Below are 11,646 nucleotides of genomic sequence, written 5' to 3' on the forward strand. Positions count from 1 at the left end.
GGGGGGGGGGGGAATAGCCGTGATTACGTGTTTTCGCCTCGCTTCCTCTCGAGCTCCGCCACGAGATGTTCCAATCGATTTTTGCTGCTGTTCTTCTTATTTTTTTGTGTTTTTCGTTTCGGTTAGAGTCTTCCCAATCCCCCAGACCGACACCAAAAAGAAAAGGGAAAAAAGAAAAAAAAGAAAAGAAATTATACGTTATACGTGTACATCTATATCCCGAGGAATTCCTCGCTCCGCGACGCACGGTCTCGCCGCGCGATCTCATATAATCGCGATATAAAACCTAATTAGAAAGAGATTAATAAGCCCAATTATATTACGCGCAAGACTCGAGTTAGACCTGATTAAAAGCTGTGTAAGTAGTACAAAGACCAATTGGTAAAAAGCATTTTTACGACGCTTCACCTACGTACTCTTGTGTGTGTATATATATCTATATATGTATACATATATATATATCATATTTTTGCTTACTTATTTCAAATTCTACAAATTTTTATACCGTCCTCCCCGCCATCCTTTTACACGCCTCTGATCCTTCTCCTCCTCCTTCTCTTCCTTTTCTCACATGTTCGCACTCTCAAATTTTTTCCTCTTGTTTTTTCTCTTTTTTTTTTGTTTGTTTGTTTCGTCTTCTTTTCAAGGCTGTCGCGCGAATCGACGGCGGGCGCGAATCTACGCGTCTCACACACGGTAATCCTTCTCGTCGTCGGTTGACCTTATCTCGAAACTTCTTCGCTCCAGTTTCCTTCTTTTGATATATCCCTTTACTGCGTGACTCGATGATCTATAATCGTGGCAGCCAGCCGAATGATCACGCGTGGACGCTCTGCGTCGCCTTTGCGACCATCGCCGCGAATTCCGCGATATGGCGAATCACTCGGACGATTATAAAGATCCCGCTTTTCCTCTTCCTCTCTCTTCCCTCCTCCCTTTCCTTACCTCTAACTCCTTCTCACTTGCCGTCTCTCTGTCCTTTTGTCTGTTTCACGCATTTTGAAAGGCACATGTATACTGAATTACAAGTATTATTATACGCGACCAAGTCGCGGCGTCTTACGCATTCTTCGTCGTCGGGGTAGTCGCGTTTCGTCGCCCTCCTTCATTCCTGCTTCGTTTCGCTGTAGATTTGCAGCAGAGCCAGGCGGAGTATGCGAGCCACCCACTGTTGGGTTGCAGACGTACAGAATGAAGAGAAAACGAGTCGAATATCCTAAAAGAATGCAACGAAGAAATAGCATCCGCGTATCTTCACTCAAAAGCCATTGTGCTTTCTACTTGTGCTTTTCTACGTTCTTTCTCTTTTTTTCTTTTCGCTCGTTAATGTGCTGATTCACTTAAGATCATCAAATAAATTTAATTAGCGGGGGGGAGGGGGGGAATGCGTCAAGCCTGTGCCGCAATGAGAAACTCTCCCTTAGATCTCCGATCGCACGATATAGCGTTTTTCTTCTTGAATGTACGAGACAACTCGCCAAATTTTGTTTTTGGGCAAGAGTAATGGAAATTTCTCCCTTGTGCTAATAATATTACTCGATAAAAAAAATTTGTACAACACGGTCGAAAACATTTGCAGCTTTCTCACATGAAAATCTGAAGGATCAACATTATTCGCCCAAGAATCTTGCTATTTAAACATTTCTTCTTGTTATTGTACATTTGTATTTTCAATTCTTCGAGACAGATTCCGAACAAGTGGAAAGTAGCAATAATCTACCATAATAATTTCGGGTCGCTTGTCAAAGAGGAATACGTTTCCACATGTGTGTGATTATAAGAAATGTAATTTAGAGAACATTTCCAACGATATAGAACAGGAAAGAAGATTTAAGAATACGCTGCAAATTAAGTTGTAAAAAATATTATTTAAGCAACATTTCTAACGATGTAAAATAGAAGAAAAGGTATTATCAAATAAGAAAGGATATGTATACAGATGTATACAGAGTGAGAGGAGAAATAACTATTCTTGAATATTTTCAAAGCTAAAAACAAAGATGGCTTTCATACCCTCCAAGCTATTCTAGCTGGAAAAAAAGTATCACCGCCATAAGACGCTGGACTAGCTTCCAGGTGGACTAGCTTCGAAGATCTGGAAGTGGGTGCTTGTTTCTCCCATCGAAGATATTCAAGATATTAATAGTTGTTGCTTCTCACCGTGCATATAAGATATAAAACGCTACTCGTGGATCGGTGTACTTTCGATTAACGAACGAAGGGAGAAGCTCGGTTGAAGGAACTTACAGAAACTTGGCACTGCAATAACGACGGCAGACGGTTTAGCACAGTTGAAGAGGAAAAAAACACGAAAACTTGTCTTCGTATCCTTTAGTACGATTTCCAATCAATTCCGTGAGAATTCGCGAGTCTCGTACAACTTCGTCAAGTCTGCGAAATCACGGGGATTCTACGCTTCGAAGCAACGCAGATTGCGCAAGACAGATTTCCACGAAGTGAATTGCGTCCCTTGTTTTAGCAGGATTCAATTTTTGCGGCCAAGATATCCGATCTCAAGCTCCCCCCGATTCGATACGTCCAGGTTCCTCGATTACTTCTCGAGCATTTTCTCGACCTTGAGGTGCATGTAGCTTTATTCCAAAGTAGACAGACGACGATTTGAGTGATAATTTCGGCGTGTTCATCGGCCACGACGAATTCGTATTCGACGAGGTAGGACGAGGCTGCTCATCGTATGCTCACGGGAAGCGTGCCGGATAGAGCTTGACAGCAACAAGGCACAACGAGGTTCTTCCACAAGGGTAGCATTTCGATACCGACTCCGCGATTCCTCTCTTAAAACGCCAATTCAGCCGTCCTGTTGGCGAAGAGACTTCTTCCTCGGATTCGTCAAGACGATAGAAACAATTCCGACATCGCAGAGACAAACGTCGCGTCGCTGTCTGCGTTCCCTCCGAAGTGTGTCTTCGCGATCGCCATCTCCCTTCTACCAAACGACATCACTCTCGCCTTCGGCATTCGTGATTTTATCACCACAATTATCACTTTCGTCGTTACTCACATGACAATACTCGCTCCCAACATTCTCGCCCTCTCTCTCTCTCTCTCTCTCTCTCTCTCTCTCTCTCTCTCTCACTCATTCACCATTGCCTTCGATCTATCTCCTCTGTTTACAACTCCCCCTGTCCCGCCATCCACCCCATCTCATTCGCCCTCTAACCGTCTCCTCAGATCGGCGCGACCACGGATTCTCGCGGGAAAAGCGCCCAGACGCGCGCTCTCTTCCCTTCCTCTTAGAAAAAACATAGAAAAAAGAGTCGTTAAGAGCTACGACCTATCTAATAGTACTCTTACATACCTAATAATCTAGTAATCTCCGTCGATGACGGCGGTCCGTTGAGACATTACTCTTACTCGGAGCGCGTCTCGCAGCCTGCCAACCGAAACCTGACGCTCCCTCTGATCGTCCTCCTCTCGACCGCCGCCATTCATCAAGGCCTCGTGAGGCAGTAGTATTATCAATTATCATTCAGTAACTATTTATCAAGTCGACCCATAATCATATTTAGCTCGTCGGTTAACCTCTAACCGTCTACCATGTCACCGCTCTTTAACTGCACGTTACCGTGTAACGTCATCATCATTATCATCATCATTATTATCATCATCATCGTCATCATTATCATCATCAATGTCGACTGATGCTTTTCTCGTTATCGTCGTCAACAACATTGTCAACATTGTACCCGTCCCCGTTCCTGTGCGTTGCTCTCTTTTTTACTTTCTCTCTCTCTCTCTCTCTCTCTCTCTCTCTCTCTCTCTCTCAATCTCTTTCTTGCTGACTTGCTTTCCTTGCTTCTCCCTCCGCGCCTTGATCATCGATCTGCGCACTTCAAACTTCGTCTGTTCTTCTCTCCTCTTTCCCCGTCAACGCCCAACGATCGCGAACGAGTGAATGCCGATACTCTCGATCGAACTCATTTCACTCCCTCACACCTCTTTCTCTCTCTCTTCCATTCTTTCTCTTTCTCTCTTCGTGTTTTTCTCTCAGACACCTTAGCCTTTTGTTCGCTTATAATATGATACGCATCAGCAAACGGCCACTCTCGATCGACCGGACGAAGTGTGGAGCGGGACGCGACCGCCCGTTGGTCTCGCAACAACCGCGGGGCTGCGCGCTCCACGAGTATCGCGCGACTGATACACATGTGGACCGAAACGATAGATTATCAGTAGTTATTGCACTTGGACGGAAGACGAGTCCTTCTGGCCTACGATCTGGCCCCGAGCTGGCGAGCCACGGAGCTGATACCATCCAGGAAGTCAAATCGGTTCTTCCAAGTTCACGCGGCATCGTCACGCGCGGACTATCTCGAACGTTTCCGCCATTTAAATTTACGCCTTTTGAATCGGCGAATCGGAAATTTCCACCATCGCCGTCCAGCGCTTAACTAGACGACGGACGATCAATTGTGATCGACTTCGAGAACCGTCCACAAGCTAGTTTCTGCTGTTACAACGGAAATCTTCGAAAATATATGTATATGATCGTTGCAGAGAAGAACCATAATCTCGGATAATTTTACGTCCGCTGATTGGATGTAACAGTCCAACGCAGTGTGTGATCTCTTGACGACATTGTCGCGTGAATTCATCAGAATCGCGAATCGACCTAATTCCTCGTTACCAAGCAAGTAGTCGTGACAGTCGTGCTTTCGATGGAAACAAAAGGATTTTGCTTAATTCGAGCTGATTGGTTAGTCGACTGTCGCTGCACCTGGCTCGGGAATTAGACAATTGGTTTCGATGCACAATGGCGTCTCTATGTATCCTCCATATCGAAAATATTCTATTTGGGACGCCTCTAACGAAATTTTGACGTGTCCTAAACTCGTGATATTCAACCATTGCGAATATATGTTGCACGATTCGAAATTTTACGTGCCTAAACATTGATAGGTATCAATATATTGAAGAATCATGTTGGGGAAGTCGACGAGCTTTCGCTTCCCTTCATAACAGCGTCCATTTTCAGAAGCACCATGTGATTCCTGGATGTGTATTATTGTCTATAAGGATTCCTCCGTGTGTGATGTACAAGATGCAAGGACTATAACTCGCGTTACCATTACGTTCGAAGAAAACTAAATCTTTTTTTCTTTCTTTCTCGTAAAGTATCGTGTAATGTGGGGTAACGCGTTTCGATATAATTTCACGCATAAATTCTCTATACCCTCGAAAATTTTCCGCAAACAAGAAACTTCACGACTAGAATTATAGAAGCGCTCGTAAACGTACGGCCAATTTTTCTCATGTCTGATTCGATCTACGAAACAGAGACTTGAACGCTCGGAAAACCCTGGAGAAACGCGTCGCCCCATGTTACAGATACGATGTGCGTGTCCCGGTGCACTTTCAGACCCCAAATCCGCCTCGAAAAAAACACTCCCCCGCGCTCGTCACGGTGCTTTATACATAAACACGAGTTACAGTCAGTATGCGGATATGCGGGGATCTCCTCTCGCATCCTGTGTGAGTCTGAGAAATTTCGAGGGACGGCGTTTCCCCTCCGAGGGAGGCCGGAAATTCCGCCCTTACGGCTGGATCAAGACCTTGTCGATCGAGTTTTCGAGGATCGATCGCGAGCGCCGCTCGCCGAAAGGGGGGCGCGCGATCACTCGCGCGCGCCCCACAAGAAAAGAAACTAAATCTACCGCTTCGCGTTGTTTTTCTTTTTCAGACCGTTGCGCACACTTAATTGTATACATGAGTTACGAATAGTAGTGTAGTAGTAGTAATAGTAGTAGTAGTAATAGTAGTATAGTTTAGTTTAGCTTGTCTCATAAATATTGTCTACAGTATGGAAAGTCGGGCGGCCGTGGCGCGCGTATTTGGCGTGGCGTAGGAATACGGGACCTGATGCCAGGTAGCGTCCGAGTACGGGTACACCTGAGTGTGGGCTAACAGCCCATCAGACTCTGAAGCTTGATCTACAATGTGCTATTTGCTTCCCGTTTCTTTCCCCTCTTTTCTGATTCAAACCTCAATCCTTAAGCCAGAACAAGACTCGAGTCAGAAAGAGATAAAGAGGAAAAAACAGGAAGCAAAGAGTACATTGTAGATCAAGCTTAAAGGTCGCAGCGGGCAAACGACATTGCGCTACAAGACGGCTTCCATTTTTTCTTAGCCTTTCCACATGTTCAGCGCTAATTACGACTGTCTGATTGCTCAATTTTGCTTCGTGCCTTAATATCAAGCGTGATCTTGCTATTAAGGGAATTCTAGGTATCTGGATACAATGCAGCTTTCTTATTTTGCACTGTCTTTCTACTTGGTTCTATAGAATTGCAAATGTTTACACAGAAGCAAGGTGCAAACGTAAATAAACGGTGAAATTTCCCATATTATATAAAAAGTAAAAAAGATTTTGTTAACAACAAATCTTCCTTTTTGTTTTTGACATAACATAGGGTACTTCATTGATATTTGTACTTTTATTCTGTACAAATACTTGTAATTCTGTAATTCTGTAGAAAAACAGTGCAAGATACGAAAAGCTGCACTATGTTGATATTTGATATTCTGAAATGTGCAATCGGACGCTCAAATTTAGCACCAAATATACGGGGAGAATATAGACTGTCCGGTAACTGATCGAGCAACCGCCGTGTACGGGTAGAACGAGTCAAAATAATCATAAAAGTTATATACCATTTTGAAATGTTCTCAATATTTATTCCGTAATTAATTAAAATGTATAAACGAATGAGCTTACGAGACGCTGTAGGACAGGCTCTGTAAAAGAAATGGCTTATCTCTTAGCAACGATAAGTAAACAGCTGATTTCGAGGCGGAGTAACGTATACGTGTCGTTTATTACTCCACCTCGAAATCAGCTGTCTACTTATCGTTACTAAGAGGTAAGCCATTTCTTTTATACACAGAGCCTGTCCTACTGCTTCTCGTGAGCTCATACATTTTATTTAATTACGGAATAAATATTGAGAAAATTTCAAAATGGTATATAACTTTTATGATTATTCTGACCTGTTTTACTTCTACACGGCGGTTACTTAATCAGTTATCGGACACCCTGTATTTAAGTCCCAGTATCAATCGAAGAAGAGATTGTTGATTCACGAAAGATCAGTAAGGAAATTTCGATTAATCGAGGGAATAATAAGAATGTTCCCAGAAAGGTCGAGTCAGCAAAAATTAAACTTTGATAGCACAATATAGGTCTTGTTGAGAAGAATTGGTCCTTGCTACAAGTCAATTGTATATCAAAAAAGAAAATTTCTGGACGAATACAAGGAATTATCGTCTCGTATTTATTATTCACCGTTATTGTCACGAAAGACTCTCACTGGATAAACTTTCAGTCAAAAACGTCAAAAGCGTTATAAGCAAATAAAATTTATATTCAGAACCGAAATTATCGCTCTGCGTCCAACCCGAGCAACGGGTCTGATCTTGAAAGGTAAACGTTTCCATCGACGAACGAAACGAACGTCGACGAGAGATGCTGAGAGTCGTCTGCCGCAAATATTCCCTGTCGTTTGCCGCTGTCACGAGCGGATTATAAATTTCGCAAGTCTGCCGGTTGCAGCAGGAAAGAGGAAACAAATTGCGGTACACCGTACTCGGCACGCGGCCTTCCGTCATTGCTCGCGTCCGTCGACTCAATTGCGGCGCGTTTGCGCGTCGTAGTGTGGCGGAAGGAAAATAAAACTGATGTGTATATGCGAGTGTGTATATGTATGTGTGTGAAGGAATACGCGAGGAGCCTTAACGAGGACGCTTCTTAATTAAAAGGAGTTATTTATACGCTTTCTATAATATAAATATATATACTTAAATGCATCGTATAGGAATCTACGTTTGTGTATCTGGCAGTCTGGCGATCACAATGCTGTAGGAATACCTCGCGGTAGAGTGTGCATATATATATGTATATATATACATACAGCTACGCATATATATATTTAATTATATAAAGCATTATATAATTAAATATACATCATGTAGGTATGTATATATCTGGATGTACACGTGTGGATGTGTGTTTGTGTGTGTATGTAACGTGCTTATATGCATTCGCGCGTCCATGTAAGAGCTGCGTGTGCACATATATACGTGTGGTTGCGTATAATAGGATATGCCACTCTCTAACTTTGTCTGTTTGTCTCTCTCTCTCCTTCTCTCTCTCTCTCTCTCTCTCTCTCTCTCTGTGTGTGTCTCTCTCTCTCTCTCTCTCTCTCTCTCTCTCTCTCTCTCTCTCTCTCTCTCTCTCTCTCCTTGCTAGCGTGTGGTATGTCTGAGTACGTAAACATGTAAGAAGAAGCATCAACGAAATGCAGGAGACGATTCGCGCGATCGTTACCGTGCCCGCGCGAATCCGTGCCTAATACTGTGGTTGCCTGTGTTGCATCACTGCGAGGAATACAGTGTAAATGGCTGTCTTGCTTGGCAAGACTCTAACGGGAACTCCCTTCATCCCTCTCAGGCCAGACGCGTGGTGAACGCTGCGTGTTATTTTCGTAGATGCGAGAAATTCTCTCGTTTTCTCTCTCCCTCTTTCCTCTTCCGGATAATTCCTAGACCTAAAAACTAGCGCGACACGCGCGTCACTAACGATACAAGCAAGGCTTGCCAGGTAGCACAATCTACTGAAAAATATCTCTCAAAGACGTTCTGATCCTTTTTCTCTCTTTTCAAACGTTTTCTGAGACGTCCTTTAGAAGTTTATGTTACCTGGGTTGATACATATCTTATATATGACATGTATACGTGCTCACTTGCAATTAAATAATGGAATTTTGCAGTACACTCGAATGTTTTTGGGTGTAATTTTGTTACGCAAATACTGCACGATGAGAGCGCGACGAGCAGAAACGATTAAACTCACCGAAATTAAAACAAATAAATTATCAATAACATTTTCGGTCTCTCCAATCAAAATAATTTACGAGATTTACCATATATATATATATACACTATATGCGCCGAAAGTTAAAAATTTTATATTAATTTATAACAAATTCCGTAATAAATTTTTTATCGTCTTTTAGCAATATAAATTCGAGAGCTATACTCTAAATATTCTAACAAACTCAATAGGGTTTTACATACCTGCCTGCAAGTTTTATAAATAGTTATAATTTTCTCAAATAAATATAATATGCCTACTCGCTATAGATATATTAAAAACAATCTAGTAAATTTTTCCACCGGGCCAAATATGTGCGGTAACTACGAGCGAGCGACATTGGGGACTTATATGAGGGATTCGAGATCACGAGCGAGAGAAATTCCACGCGGATTTGCTTTAGACCCGACCTTGTGCTTCAGAAACGTGCTTTGTCAGTCGTGGATTTATCTCGCCTGTATCTCGAATCCATTGGTCGCGTTGCAATTGAATATTCACACTACAAAAGGAAACAAAAAAGAGAGGAAGAGAGGAAGAGAGAGAGAAAGAGAAAGAGAGAGAAAGAGCAGGTATACAGCGAGGGTAAGAACTACCGACCTGAAGAATTTGTAGGGTGAATCGAAAATATTTGGCAGTAAATCGGAGAGCAGTTCTTCAATTTCAACCCGTCTATACCGAAAAAAAAAATACTTGAAAATTCGCTTGTGGGATACAAGGTTTATCTCTGCGAAATAAAGTTCTTTTCTGTTCAAAATTCCTTTTCCACGTAGTTAGCCTTCTATCCCACAGATAAACGTTCAGGTATTTTCTTCTCAGTGCAGTCCCTCCAATGTCTATCAGCCGTGGTTACCGCACATCGCGAAGTTCGCAGCGTGACTCGTCTGGCCTGAAAGGGGTGAGCCTCCGGCGCGCCTTTGCAGACCAGCCTGCGCAGAGCGGCCTTCTGAGTGGCTCGAGTGCTGGTACCGACGTGACTCTGTGACTTGTGGTCGTACGATACCGATGTGTGTCGCGGGTACGCGCTCGTGTGCACCGAGTCGACAGACACTCGCTGACGTGGCCGCGCTTGCGATCTTTTCGGAAATTCGCCTTCTCGTCCTAACCCCTCGCGTCTCTCCCACCTGCCCCATTCTCGTTTTTGATGTCCCCAGTGAGCCACACGCGCACGGCTGCGCCCGTTTAAAAATATGGAACCAGTGTGACCAGAATGGTTGCTATGGAAGAGCTCCGGTTTACCGGACGGTCGCAATCCGGCCCGGGGCGGGCCCTGATCAAATGATCATCCCCGTCTGACGATCGCGCCTCGAGCCCGCGTCAGAAACCGTCTCGACGATCGCCCAGCGCTGTCGGCTCTTGCCTTCCGTTCTCCCCTCAACCTGGAAGATACACTCGTCGATTCCCGACACGGGCTCGAGGAGAAAAATTATCGGGCCACGGAGTGGCGCCCCGGGTGGGAGATCGACGCGTTCTCTTGTTTACACGCGGCATATATCTCGTTACACAAAAATAATAATTAATTAATTAATCAATTGATTCATAATAATAAACCTTAAAAAGGATAAAAAAAATAGAATCCAAGATCGAGACGAGCGGACTCGTAGCCCCCTGCCCGAGAAGCAGCAAAAGTCTCGGTCGTCAGCTTCGCTCGTCGTAATCGTCACTGTCCTCGTCCCCTCACCGTCATCAACATCATCATGATTATCGCCATCATCATCATCATCGTCACGGCATACACCCGCGTGTTCCTCCTGTGCCCGTTCCCCTCGCTCCTCGTTCTGAAAGAGGCACTTGCCGTGTCCCTCCTCTTCTCCTGTACGAGAGATCCTCCTCTTCGTCTTCGTCTAGCACAGGAGAAGGTGCCTCTCGCTCTCTCAATCTCTCTCGCGCGCGCGACCGCGACCGGCAACGACGCCGACGACGAGCATACCGACATGTCCGCTCCCTCCCGCCGCCCTTACACGAGCTCCTGCTTGTAAAGCTGCTCCTTGTGCATCCGCTCCATGTGCCGCGCGATGTGCATCTTCTGCTTCGCCCTGTAGACGCAGTATTTACACTTGAACTGGGGTTCCTTGCCGCACTCCCACTTCTGATGGTTCCTCAGGCTGCTCTTCAGCTTGTAGACCCTGCCGCAGGTGGGGCAGTTGAAGCCCTCCGGCGTGGAGAAGGGCCCGGAGCCCAACCGTTTGCCGAGGGTCATGCCGGACCGCCACATGATCGACGGCACGCTCCATCGCTGCCAGGCCGCTGCCCACTTGAGACCGGTGGTCATGCTCAGGTCCTCAGCTGGAACACAAGATCCCCGGCTTTATTAGTATGTGTCCCGCGCGAACCGATCGTCGGGGTGGCGCGGTGGGTGGTCAGGGGTGGTGGTGGTGATGGAGGGCGGGATTCTTAAGCGGTTGGCATACAGAAAAGCATAAGCGGCAAGACTCGAGCAGTAAGAAAACTGACCAATTGCAATCGATTATTCTTGAACCGTGGGAAGAATCATCGACCGCGGTGTTAGTCAGTTTGCTCGCTGGCTCTCAAACCTTACTGCTTACGTTTTTCTACGTGCTGCCGGCCTTACTGCGTTTCTCCAAACGCGCTCGAGCGGAGAAACACCGTTGGCGATGGCCGATGGGCGATGCGCGTCGCTTCCCGCTGTCGGCTAAGGATTTCGGTTAGCTTAGCGGCTAAGGGTGACATCGGGCTCAGAAGGGTTCGACGCCGCTGACGCGCGGCACCCTGACGTACGGCTTCCTCGACCTCGTGCG

The sequence above is a fragment of the Odontomachus brunneus genome, unplaced genomic scaffold (genome assembly GCF_010583005.1).
Source record: "Odontomachus brunneus isolate Ranch 3 - 2012 unplaced genomic scaffold, Obru_v1 Obru_scaffold_009, whole genome shotgun sequence".
Lineage (NCBI taxonomy): Eukaryota > Metazoa > Arthropoda > Insecta > Hymenoptera > Formicidae > Odontomachus > Odontomachus brunneus.